At 40.0% G+C, this 12,034-nt stretch overlaps 1 protein-coding gene across 1 annotated transcript in view; it reads left to right on the forward strand.

Moving 5' to 3' along the window:
- The window catches only part of LOC143240196 (junctophilin-1-like), a 49,830-nt gene that overhangs the window by 7,819 nt on the left and 29,977 nt on the right, over positions 1–12,034 (forward strand). The gene's annotated exons all lie outside the window — the stretch shown is intronic.

Below are 12,034 nucleotides of genomic sequence, written 5' to 3' on the forward strand. Positions count from 1 at the left end.
TGTAAAGCTTCAGTATCAGTCATACTGAGATCAGTCTGTATGGAGATCTCTGACACACTGTCTGTAAAGCTTCAGTATCAGTTATACTGAGATCAGTCTGTATTGAGATCTCTGACACTGTCTGTAAAGCTTCAGTATCAGTTATACTGAGATCAGTCTGTATTGAGATCTCTGACACTGTCTGTAAAGCTTCAGTATCAGTTATACTGAGATCAGTCTGTATGGAGATCTCTGACACACTGTCTGTAACGTTTCAGTATCAGTTATACTGAGATCAGTCTGTATGGAGATCTCTGAGACTGTCTGTAAAGCTTCAGTTTCAGTCATACTGAGATCAGTCTGTATGGAGATCACTGACACTCTGTAAAGCTTCAGTATCAGTCATACTGAGATCAGTCTGTATGGAGATCTCTGACACACTGTCTGTAAAGCTTCAGTATCAGTTATACTGAGATCAGTCTGTATGGAGATCTCTGACACTGTCTGTAAAGCTTCGGTATCAGTTATACTGAGATCAGTCTGTATGGAGACCTCTGACACTCTGTATGAAAAGCTTCAGTATCAGTCATATTGAGATCAGTCTGTATGGAGATCTCTGACACACTGTCTGTAAAGCTTCAGTATCAGTCATACTGAGATCAGTCTGTATGGAGATCTCTGTCACTGTCTGTAAAACTTCAGTATCAGTTATACTGAGATCAGTCTGTATGGAGATCTCTGACACACTGTCTGTAACGTTTCAGTATCAGTTATACTGAGATCAGTCTGTATTAAGATCTCTCTGACACTGTCTGTAAAGCTTCAGTATCAGTCATACTGAGATCAGTCTGTATGGAGACCTCTGACACTCTGTATGAAAAGCTTCAGTATCAGTCATATTGAGATCAGTCTGTATGGAGATCTCTGACACACTGTCTGTAAAGCTTCAGTATCAGTCATACTGAGATCAGTCTGTATGGAGATCTCTGACACTCTGTCTATAAAGCTTCAGTATCAGTCATACTGAGATCAGTCTGTATGGAGATCTCTGACACACTGTCTGTAAAGCTTCATTATCAGTTATACTTAGATCAGTCTGTATTAAGATCTCTCTGACACTCTGTAACGCTTCGGTATCAGTCATACTGAGATCAGTCTGTTTGGAGATATCTGACACTGTCTGTAAAGTTTCAGTATCAGTCATACTGAGATCAGTCTATATGGAGATCTCTGACACTGTCTGTAAAGCTTCGGTATCAGTTATACTGAGATCAGTCTGTATGGAGACCTCTGACACTCTGTAAAGCTTCAGTATCAGTCATATTGAGATCAGTCTGTATGGAGATCTCTGACACACTGTCTGTAAAGCTTCAGTATCAGTTATACTGAGATCAGTCTGTATGGAGATCTCTGTCACTGTCTGTAAAACTTCAGTATCAGTTATACTGAGATCAGTCTGTATGGAGATCTCTGACACACTGTCTGTAACGTTTCAGTATCAGTTATACTGAGATCAGTCTGTATGGAGATCTCTGACACTGTCTGTAAAGCTTCAGTATCAGTCATACTGAGATCAGTCTGTATGGAGATCTCTGACACTCTGTATGAAAAGCTTCAGTATCAGTCATATTGAGATCAGTCTGTATGGAGATCTCTGACACACTGTCTGTAAAGCTTCAGTATCAGTCATACTGAGATCAGTCTGTATGGAGATCTCTGACACTCTGTCTATAAAGCTTCAGTATCAGTCATACTGAGATCAGTCTGTATGGAGATCTCTGACACACTGTCTGTAAAGCTTCAGTATCAGTTATACTGAGATCAGTCTGTATTAAGATCTCTCTGACACTCTGTAAAGCTTCAGTATCAGTCATACTGAGATCAGTCTGTATGGAGATCTCTGACACTGTCTGTAAAGTTTCAGTATCAGTCATACTGAGATCAGTCTATATGGAGATCTCTGACACTCTGTCTGTAAAGCTTCAGTATCAGTCATACTGAGATCAGTATGTATGGAGATCTCTGACACTCTGTCTGTAAAGGTTCAGTATCAGTTATACTGAGATCAGTCTGTATGGAGATCTCTGAGACTGTCTGTAAAGATTCAGTTTCAGTCATACTGAGATCAGTCTGTATGGAGATCTATGACACTCTGTCTGTAAAGCTTCAGTATCAGTCATATTGAGATCAGTCTGTATGGAGATCTCTCACACACTGTAAAGCTTCAGTATCAGTTATAGTGAGATCAGTCTGTATGGAGATCTTTGTCACTGTCTGTAAAGCTTCAGTATCAGTTATACTGAGATCAGTCTGTATGGAGATCTCTGACACACTGTCTGTAACGTTTCAGTATCAGTTATACTGAGATCAGTCTGTATGGAGACCTCTGAGACTGTCTGTAAAGTTTCAGTTTCAGTCATACTGAGATCAGTCTGTATGGAGATCACTGACACTCTGTCTGTAAAGCTTCAGTATCAGTTATACTGAGATCAGTCTGTATGGAGATCTCTGTCACTGTCTGTAAATCTTCAGTATCAGTTATACTGAGATCAGTCTGTATGGAGATCTCTGACACACTGTCTGTAACGTTTCAGTATCAGTTATTCTGAGATCAGTCTGTATGGAGATCTCTGACACTGTCTGTAAAGCTTCAGTATCAGTCATACTGAGATCAGTCTGTATGGAGACCTCTGACACTCTGTATGAAAAGCTTCAGTATCAGTCATATTGAGATCAGTCTGTATGGAGATCTCTGACACACTGTCTGTAAAGCTTCAGTATCAGTTATACTGAGATCAGTCTGTATGGAGATCTCTGACACTCTGTCTATAAAGCTTCAGTATCAGTCATACTGAGATCAGTCTGTATGGAGATCTCTGACACACTGTCTGTAAAGCTTCAGTATCAGTTATACTGAGATCAGTCTGTATGGAGATCTCTGACACTCTGTAACGCTTCGGTATCAGTCATACTGAGATCAGTCTGTTTGGAGATATCTGACACTGTCTGTAAAGTTTCAGTATCAGTCATACTGAGATCAGTCTATATGGAGATCTCTGACACTCTGTCTGTAAAGCTTCAGTATCAGTCATACTGAGATCAGTCTGAATGGAGATCTCTGACACTCTGTCTGTAAAGCTTCAGTATCAGTCATACTGAGATCAGTCTGTATTGAGATCTCTGACACTGTCTGTAAAGCTTCAGTGTCAGTTATACTGAGATCAGTCTGTATGGAGATCTCTGTCACTGTCTGTAAAGCTTCAGTATCAGTTACACTGAGATTAGTCTGTATGGAGATCTCTGACATGTCTGTAAAGTTTCAGTATCAGTCATACTGAGATCACTCTGTATGGAGATCTCTGACACTCTGTCTGTAAAGCTTCAGTATCATTCATACTGAGATCAGTCTGTATGGAGAACTTTGACACTGTCTGTAAAGTTTCAGTATCAGTTATACTGAGATCAGCCTGTATGGAGATCTCTGACACCCTCTGTAAAGTTTCAGTATCAGTCATACTGAGATCAGTCTTTATGGAGATCTCTGACACTCTGTCTGTAAAGCTTCAGTATCAGTCATACTGAGATCAGTCTATATGGAGATCTCTGACACTCTGTCTGAAAAGCTTCAGTATCAGTCATATTGAGATCAGTCTGTATGGAGATCTCTCACACACTGTAAAGCTTCAGTATCAGTTATAGTGAGATCAGTCTGTATGGAGATCTTTGTCACTGTCTGTAAAGCTTCAGTATCAGTTAGACTGAGATCAGTCTGTATGGAGATCTCTGACACACTGTCTGTAACGTTTCAGTATCAGTTATACTGAGATCAGTCTGTATGGAGACCTCTGAGACTGTCTGTAAAGTTTCAGTTTCAGTCATACTGAGATCAGTCTGTATGGAGATCTCTGACACTCTGTCTGTAAAGCTTCAGTATCAGTTATACTGAGATCAGTCTGTATGGAGATCTCTGACACTCTGTCTGTAAAGCTTCAGTATCAGTCATACTGAGATCAGTCTGTATGGAGATCTCTGACACTGTCTGTAAAGTTTCAGTATCAGTCATACTGAGATCAGTCTATATGGAGATCTCTGACACTCTGTCTGTAAAGCTTCAGTATCAGTCATACTGAGATCAGTATGTATGGAGATCTCTGACACTCTGTCTGTAAAGGTTCAGTATCAGTTATACTGAGATCAGTCTGTATGGAGATCTCTGACACTGTCTGTAAAGCTTCAGTATCAGTCATACTGAGATCAGTCTGTATGGAGATCTCTGACACTCTGTCTGTAAAGCTTCAGTATCAGTCATACTGAGATCAGTCTGTATGGAGATCTCTGACACACTGTAAAGCTTCAGTATCAGTTATAGTGAGATCAGTCTGTATGGAGATCTTTGTCACTGTCTGTAAAGCTTCAGTATCAGTTATACTGAGATCAGTCTGTATGGAGATCTCTGACACACTGTCTGTAACGTTTCAGTATCAGTTATACTGAGATCAGTCTGTATGGAGATCTCTGAGACTGTCTGTAAAGTTTCAGTTTCAGTCATACTGAGATCAGTCTGCATGGAGATCACTGACACTCTGTCTGTAAAGCTTCAGTATCAGTTATACTGAGATCAGTCTGTATGGAGATCTCTGTCACTGTCTGTAAATCTTCAGTATCAGTTATACTGAGATCAGTCTGTATGGAGATCTCTGACACACTGTCTGTAAAGTTTCAGTATCAGTTATACTGAGATCAGTCTGTATGGAGATCTCTGACACTGTCTGTAAAGCTTCAGTATCAGTCATACTGAGATCAGTCTGTATGGAGATCTCTGACACTCTGTCTGAAAAGCTTCAGTATCAGTCATACTGAGATCAGTCTGTATGGAGATCTCTGACACACTGTCTGTAAAGCTTCAGTATCAGTTATACTGAGATCAGTCTGTATGGAGATCTCTGACACTCTGTCTGTAAAGCTTCAGTATCAGTCATACTGAGATCAGTCTGTATGGAGATCTCTGACACACTGTCTGTAAAGCTTCAGTATCAGTTATACTGAGATCAGTCTGTATGGAGATCTCTGACACTCTGTAAAGCTTCAGTATCAGTCATACTGAGATCAGTCTGTTTGGAGATCTCTGACACTGTCTGTAAAGTTTCAGTATCAGTCATACTGAGATCAGTCTGTATGGAGATCTCTGACACTCTGTCTGTAAAGCTTCAGTATCAGTCATACTGAGATCAGTCTGTATGGAGATCTCTGACACTCTGTCTGTAAAGCTTCAGTATCAGTCATACTGAGATCAGTCTGTATTGAGATCTCTGACACTGTCTGTAAAGCTTCAGTGTCAGTTATACTGAGATCAGTCTGTATGGAGATCTCTGTCACTGTCTGTAAAGCTTCAGTATCAGTTACACTGAGATTAGTCTGTATGGAGATCTCTGACATGTCTGTAAAGTTTTAGTATCAGTCATACTGAGATCACTCTGTATGGAGATCTCTGACACTCTGTCTGTAAAGCTTCAGTATCATTCATACTGAGATCAGTCTGTATGGAGAACTTTGACACTGTCTGTAAAGTTTCAGTATCAGTTATACTGAGATCAGCCTGTATGGAGATCTCTGACACCCTCTGTAAAGTTTCAGTATCAGTCATACTGAGATCAGTCTTTATGGAGATCTCTGACACTCTGTCTGTAAAGCTTCAGTATCAGTCATACTGAGATCAGTCTATATGGAGATCTCTGACACTCTGTATGAAAAGCTTCAGTATCAGTCATATTGAGATCAGTCTGTATGGAGATCTCTCACACACTGTAAAGCTTCAGTATCAGTTATACTGAGATCAGTCTGTATGGAGATCTCTGTCACTGTCTGTAAAGCTTCAGTATCAGTTATACTGAGATCAGTCTGTATGGAGATCTCTGACACACTGTCTGTAAAGTTTCAGTATCAGTTATACTGAGATCAGTCTGTATGGAGATCTCTGAGACTGTCTGTAAAGTTTCAGTTTCAGTCATACTGAGATCAGTCTGTATGGAGATCTCTGACACTCTGTCTGTAAAGCTTCAGTATCAGTCATACTGAGATCAGTCTGTATGGAGATCTCTGACACACTGTCTGTAAAGCTTCAGTATCAGTTATACTGAGATCAGTCTGTATGGAGATCTCTGTCACTGTCTGTAAAACTTCAGTATCAGTTATACTGAGATCAGTCTGTATGGAGATCTCTGACACACTGTCTGTAAAGTTTCAGTATCAGTTATACTGAGATCAGTCTGTATGGAGATCTCTGACACTGTCTGTAAAGCTTCAGTATCAGTCATACTGAGATCAGTCTGTATGGAGATCTCTGACACTCTGTCTGAAAAGCTTCAGTATCAGTCATACTGAGATCAGTCTGTATGGAGATCTCTGACACACTGTCTGTAAAGCTTCAGTATCAGTTATACTGAGATCAGTCTGTATGGAGATCTCTGACACTCTGTCTGTAAAGCTTCAGTATCAGTTATACTGAGATCAGTCTGTATGGAGATCTTTGAGACTGTCTGTAAACTTTCAGTTTCAGTCATACTGAGATCAGTCTGTATGGAGATCTCTGACACTCTGTCTGTAAAGCTTCAGTATCAGTCATACTGAGATCAGTCTGTATGGAGATCTCTGACACACTGTCTGTAAAGCTTCAGTAACAGTTATACTGAGATCAGTCTGTATGGAGATCTCTGACACTGTCTGTAAAGCTTCAGTATCAGTTATACTGAGATCAGTCTGTATGGAGATCTCTGACACTCTGTCTGTAAAGTTTCAGTATCAGTTATACTGAGATCAGTCTGTATGGAGATCTCTGACACTCTGTCTGTAAAGGTTCAGTATCAGTTATACTGAGATCAGTCTGTATGGAGATCTCTGAGACTGTCTGTAAAGATTCAGTTTCAGTCATACTGAGATCAGTCTGTATGGAGATCTATGACACTCTGTCTGTAAAGCTTCAGTATCAGTCATACTGAGATCAGTCTGTATGGAGATCTCTGACACACTGTCTGTAACGTTTCAGTATCAGTTATACTGAGATCAGTCTGTATGGAGATCTCTGACTCACTGTCTATAACGTTTCAGTATCAGTTATACTGAGATCAGTCTGTATGGAGATCTCTGACACACTGTCTGTAACGTTTCAGTATCAGTTATACTGAGATCAGTCTGTATTAAGATCTCTCTGACACTGTCTGTAAAGCTTCAGTATCAGTTATACTGAGATCAGTCTGAATGGAGATCTCTGACACTCTGTCTCTAAAGCTTCAGTATCAGTCATACTGAGATCAGTCTGTATGGAGATCTCTGACACACTGTCTGTAAAGCTTCATTATCAGTTATACTTAGATCAGTCTGTATTAAGATCTCTCTGACACTCTGTAACGCTTCGGTATCAGTCATACTGAGATCAGTCTGTTTGGAGATATCTGACACTGTCTGTAAAGTTTCAGTATCAGTCATACTGAGATCAGTCTGTATGGAGATCTCTGACACTCTGTCTGTAAAGCTTCAGTATCAGTCATACTGAGATCAGTCTGAATGGAGATCTCTGACACTCTGTCTGTAAAGCTTCAGTATCAGTCATACTGAGATCAGTCTGTATTGAGATCTCTGACACTGTCTGTAAAGCTTCAGTGTCAGTTATACTGAGATCAGTCTGTATGGAGATCTCTGTCACTGTCTGTAAAGCTTCAGTATCAGTTACACTGAGATTAGTCTGTATGGAGATCTCTGACACTGTCTGTAAAGTTTCAGTATCAGTCATACTGAGATCACTCTGTATGGAGATCTCTGACACTCTGTCTGTAAAGCTTCAGTATCATTCATACTGAGATCAGTCTGTATGGAGATCTCTGACACTGTCTGTAAAGTTTCAGTATCAGTTATACTGAGATCAGTCTGTATGGAGATCTCTGACACTCTCTGTAAAGTTTCAGTATCAGTCATACTGAGATCAGTCTTTATGGAGATCTCTGACACTCTGTCTGTAAAGCTTCAGTATCAGTCATACTGAGATCAGTCTGTATGGAGATCTCTGACACTCTGTCTGTAAAGCTTCAGTATCATTCATACTGAGATCAGTCTGTATGGAGATCTCTGACACTGTCTGTAAAGTTTCAGTATCAGTTATACTGAGATCAGTCTGTATGGAGATCTCTGACACTCTCTGTAAAGTTTCAGTATCAGTCATACTGAGATCAGTCTTTATGGAGATCTCTGACACTCTGTCTGTAAAGCTTCAGTATCAGTCATACTGAGATCAGTCTATATGGAGATCTCTGACACTGTATGAAAAGCTTCAGTATCAGTCATATTGAGATCAGTCTGTATGGAGATCTCTCACACACTGTAAAGCTTCAGTATCAGTTATAGTGAGATCAGTCTGTATGGAGATCTCTGTCACTGTCTGTAAAGCTTCAGTATCAGTTATACTGAGATCAGTCTGTATGGAGATCTCTGACACACTGTCTGTAAAGTTTCAGTATCAGTTATACTGAGATCAGTCTGTATGGAGATCTCTGAGACTGTCTGTAAAGTTTCAGTTTCAGTCATACTGAGATCAGTCTGTATGGAGATCTCTGACACTCTGTCTGTAAAGCTTCAGTATCAGTCATATTGAGATCAGTCTGTATGGAGATCTCTGACACACTGTCTGTAAAGCTTCAGTATCAGTTATACTGAGATCAGTCTGTATAGAGATCTCTGTCACTGTCTGTAAAACTTCAGTATCAGTTATACTGAGATCAGTCTGTATGGAGATCTCTGACACACTGTCTGTAACGTTTCAGTATCAGTTATACTGAGATCAGTCTGTATGGAGATCTCTCTGACACTGTCTGTAAAGCTTCAGTATCAGTCATACTGAGATCAGTCTGTATGGAGACCTCTGACACTCTGTATGAAAAGCTTCAGTATCAGTCATATTGAGATCAGTCTGTATGGAGATCTCTGACACACTGTCTGTAAAGCTTCAGTATCAGTTATACTGAGATCAGTCTGTATGGAGATCTCTGACACTCTGTCTATAAAGCTTCAGTATCAGTTATACTCATATCAGTCTGTATGGAGATCTCTGAGACTGTCTGTAAAGTTTCAGTTTCAGTCATACTGAGATCAGTCTGTATGGAGATCTCTGACACACTGTCTGTAAAGTTTCAGTTTCAGTCATACTTAGATCAGTCTGTATGGAGATCTCTGACACACTGTCTGTAAAGCTTCAGTAACAGTTATACTGAGATCAGTCTGTATGGAGATCTCTGACACTCTCTGTAAAGTTTCAGTATCAGTCATACTGAGATCAGTCTTTATGGAGATCTCTGACACTCTGTCTGTAAAGCTTCAGTATCAGTCATACTGAGATCACTCTGTATGGAGATCTCTGACACTCTGTCTGTAAAGCTTCAGTATCATTCATACTGAGATCAGTCTGTATGGAGAACTTTGACACTGTCTGTAAAGTTTCAGTATCAGTTATACTGAGATCAGCCTGTATTGAGATCTCTGACACTCTCTGTAAAGTTTCAGTATCAGTCATACTGAGATCAGTCTTTATGGAGATCTCTGACACTCTGTCTGTAAAGCTTCAGTATCAGTCATACTGAGATCAGTCTATATGGAGATCTCTGACACTCTGTATGAAAAGCTTCAGTATCAGTCATATTGAGATCAGTCTGTATGGAGATCTCTCACACACTGTAAAGCTTCAGTATCAGTTATAGTGAGATCAGTCTGTATGGAGATCTTTGTCACTGTCTGTAAAGCTTTAGTATCAGTTAGACTGAGATCAGTCTGTATGGAGATCTCTGACACACTGTCTGTAACGTTTCAGTATCAGTTATACTGAGATCAGTCTGTATGGAGACCTCTGAGACTGTCTGTAAAGTTTCAGTTTCAGTCATACTGAGATCAGTCTGCATGGAGATCACTGACACTCTGTCTGTAAAGCTTCAGTATCAGTCATATTGAGATCAGTCTGTATGGAGATCTCTGACACACTGTCTGTAAAGCTTCAGTATCAGTTATACTGAGATCAGTCTGTATGGAGATCTCTGTCACTGTCTGTAAAACTTCAGTATCAGTTATACTGAGATCAGTCTGTATGGAGATCTCTGACACACTGTCTGTAACGTTTCAGTATCAGTTATACTGAGATCTGTCTGTATTAAGATCTCTCTGACACTGTCTGTAAAGCTTCAGTATCAGTCATACTGAGATCAGTCTGTATGGAGACCTCTGACACTCTTTATGAAAAGCTTCAGTATCAGTCATATTGAGATCAGTCTGTATGGAGATCTCTGACACACTGTCTGTAAAGCTTCAGTATCAGTTATACTGAGATCAGTCTGTATGGAGATCTCTGACACTCTGTCTATAAAGCTTCAGTATCAGTTATACTCATATCAGTCTGTATGGAGATCTCTGAGACTGTCTGTAAAGTTTCAGTTTCAGTCATACTGAGATCAGTCTGTATGGAGATCTCTGACACACTGTCTGTAAAGTTTCAGTTTCAGTCATACTTAGATCAGTCTGTATGGAGATCTCTGACACACTGTCTGTAAAGCTTCAGTAACAGTTATACTGAGATCAGTCTGTATGGAGATCTCTGACACTGTCTGTAAAGCTTCAGTATCAGTTATACTGAGATCAGTCTGTACAGAGATCTCTGATACTCTGTCTGTAAAGTTTCAGTAGCAGTTATACTGAGATCAGTATGTATGGAGATCTCTGACACTCTGTCTGTAAAGGTTCAGTATCAGTTATACTGAGATCAGTCTGTATGGAGATCTCTGAGACTGTCTGTAAAGATTCAGTTTCAGTCATACTGAGATCAGTCTGTATGGAGATCTATGACACTCTGTCTGTAAAGCTTCAGTATCAGTCATACTGAGATCAGTCTGTATGGAGATCTCTGACATACTGTCTGTAAAGCTTCAGTATCAGTTATACTGAGATATGTCTGTATTGAGATCTCTGACACTGTCTGTAAAGCTTCAGTATCAGTTATACTGAGATCAGTCTGTATTGAGATCTCTCACACTGTCTGTAAAGCTTCAGTATCAGTTATACTGAGATCAGTCTGTATGGAGATCTCTGACACACTGTAACGTTTCAGTATCAGTTATACTGAGATCAGTCTGTATGGAGATCTCTGAGACTGTCTGTAAAGTTTCAGTTTCAGTCATACTGAGATCAGTCTGTATGGAGATCACTGACACTCTGTCTGTAAAGCTTCAGTATCAGTTATACTGAGATCAGTCTGTATGGAGATCTCTGACACACTGTCTGTAAAGCATCATTATCAGTTATACTGAGATCAGTCTGTATTAAGACCTCTGACACTCTGTAACGCTTCGGTATCAGTCATACTGAGATCAGTCTGTTTGGAGATATCTGACACTGTCTGTAAAGTTTCAGTATCAGTCATACTGATATCAGTCTATATGGAGATCTCTGACACTCTGTCTGTAAAGCTTCAGTATCAGTCATACTGAGATCAGTCTGAATGGAGATCTCTGACACTCTGTCTGTAAAGCTTCAGTATCAGTCATACTGAGATCAGTCTGTATTGAGATCTCTGACACACTGTCTGTAACTCAGTATCAGTCATACTGAGATCAGTCTGTGTGGAGATCTCTGAGACTGTCTGTAAAGTTTCAGTTCCAGTCATACTGAGATCAGTCTGTATGGAAATCTCTGACACTCTGTCTGTAAAGGTTCAGTATCAGTCATACTGAGATCAATGTGTATGGAGATCTCTGACACTCTGTCTGTAAAGCTTCAGTATCAGTTATACTGAGATCAGTCTGTATGGAGATTTCTGACACTGTCTGTAAAGCTTCAGTATCAGTTATACTTAGATCAGTCTGTACGGAGATCTCTGACACTCTGTCTGTAAAGCTTCAGTATCAGTTATACTTAGATCAGTCTGTATGGAGATCTCTGACACTCTGTCTGTAAAGCTTCAGTATCAGTCGTACTGAGATCAGTCTGTATGGAGATATCTCTGGCTGTGTCTGGAAGTTGAGGTCCACCT

The sequence above is a fragment of the Tachypleus tridentatus genome, chromosome 13 (assembly GCF_004210375.1).
Source record: "Tachypleus tridentatus isolate NWPU-2018 chromosome 13, ASM421037v1, whole genome shotgun sequence".
In the NCBI taxonomy this organism is placed as follows: domain Eukaryota; kingdom Metazoa; phylum Arthropoda; class Merostomata; order Xiphosura; family Limulidae; genus Tachypleus; species Tachypleus tridentatus.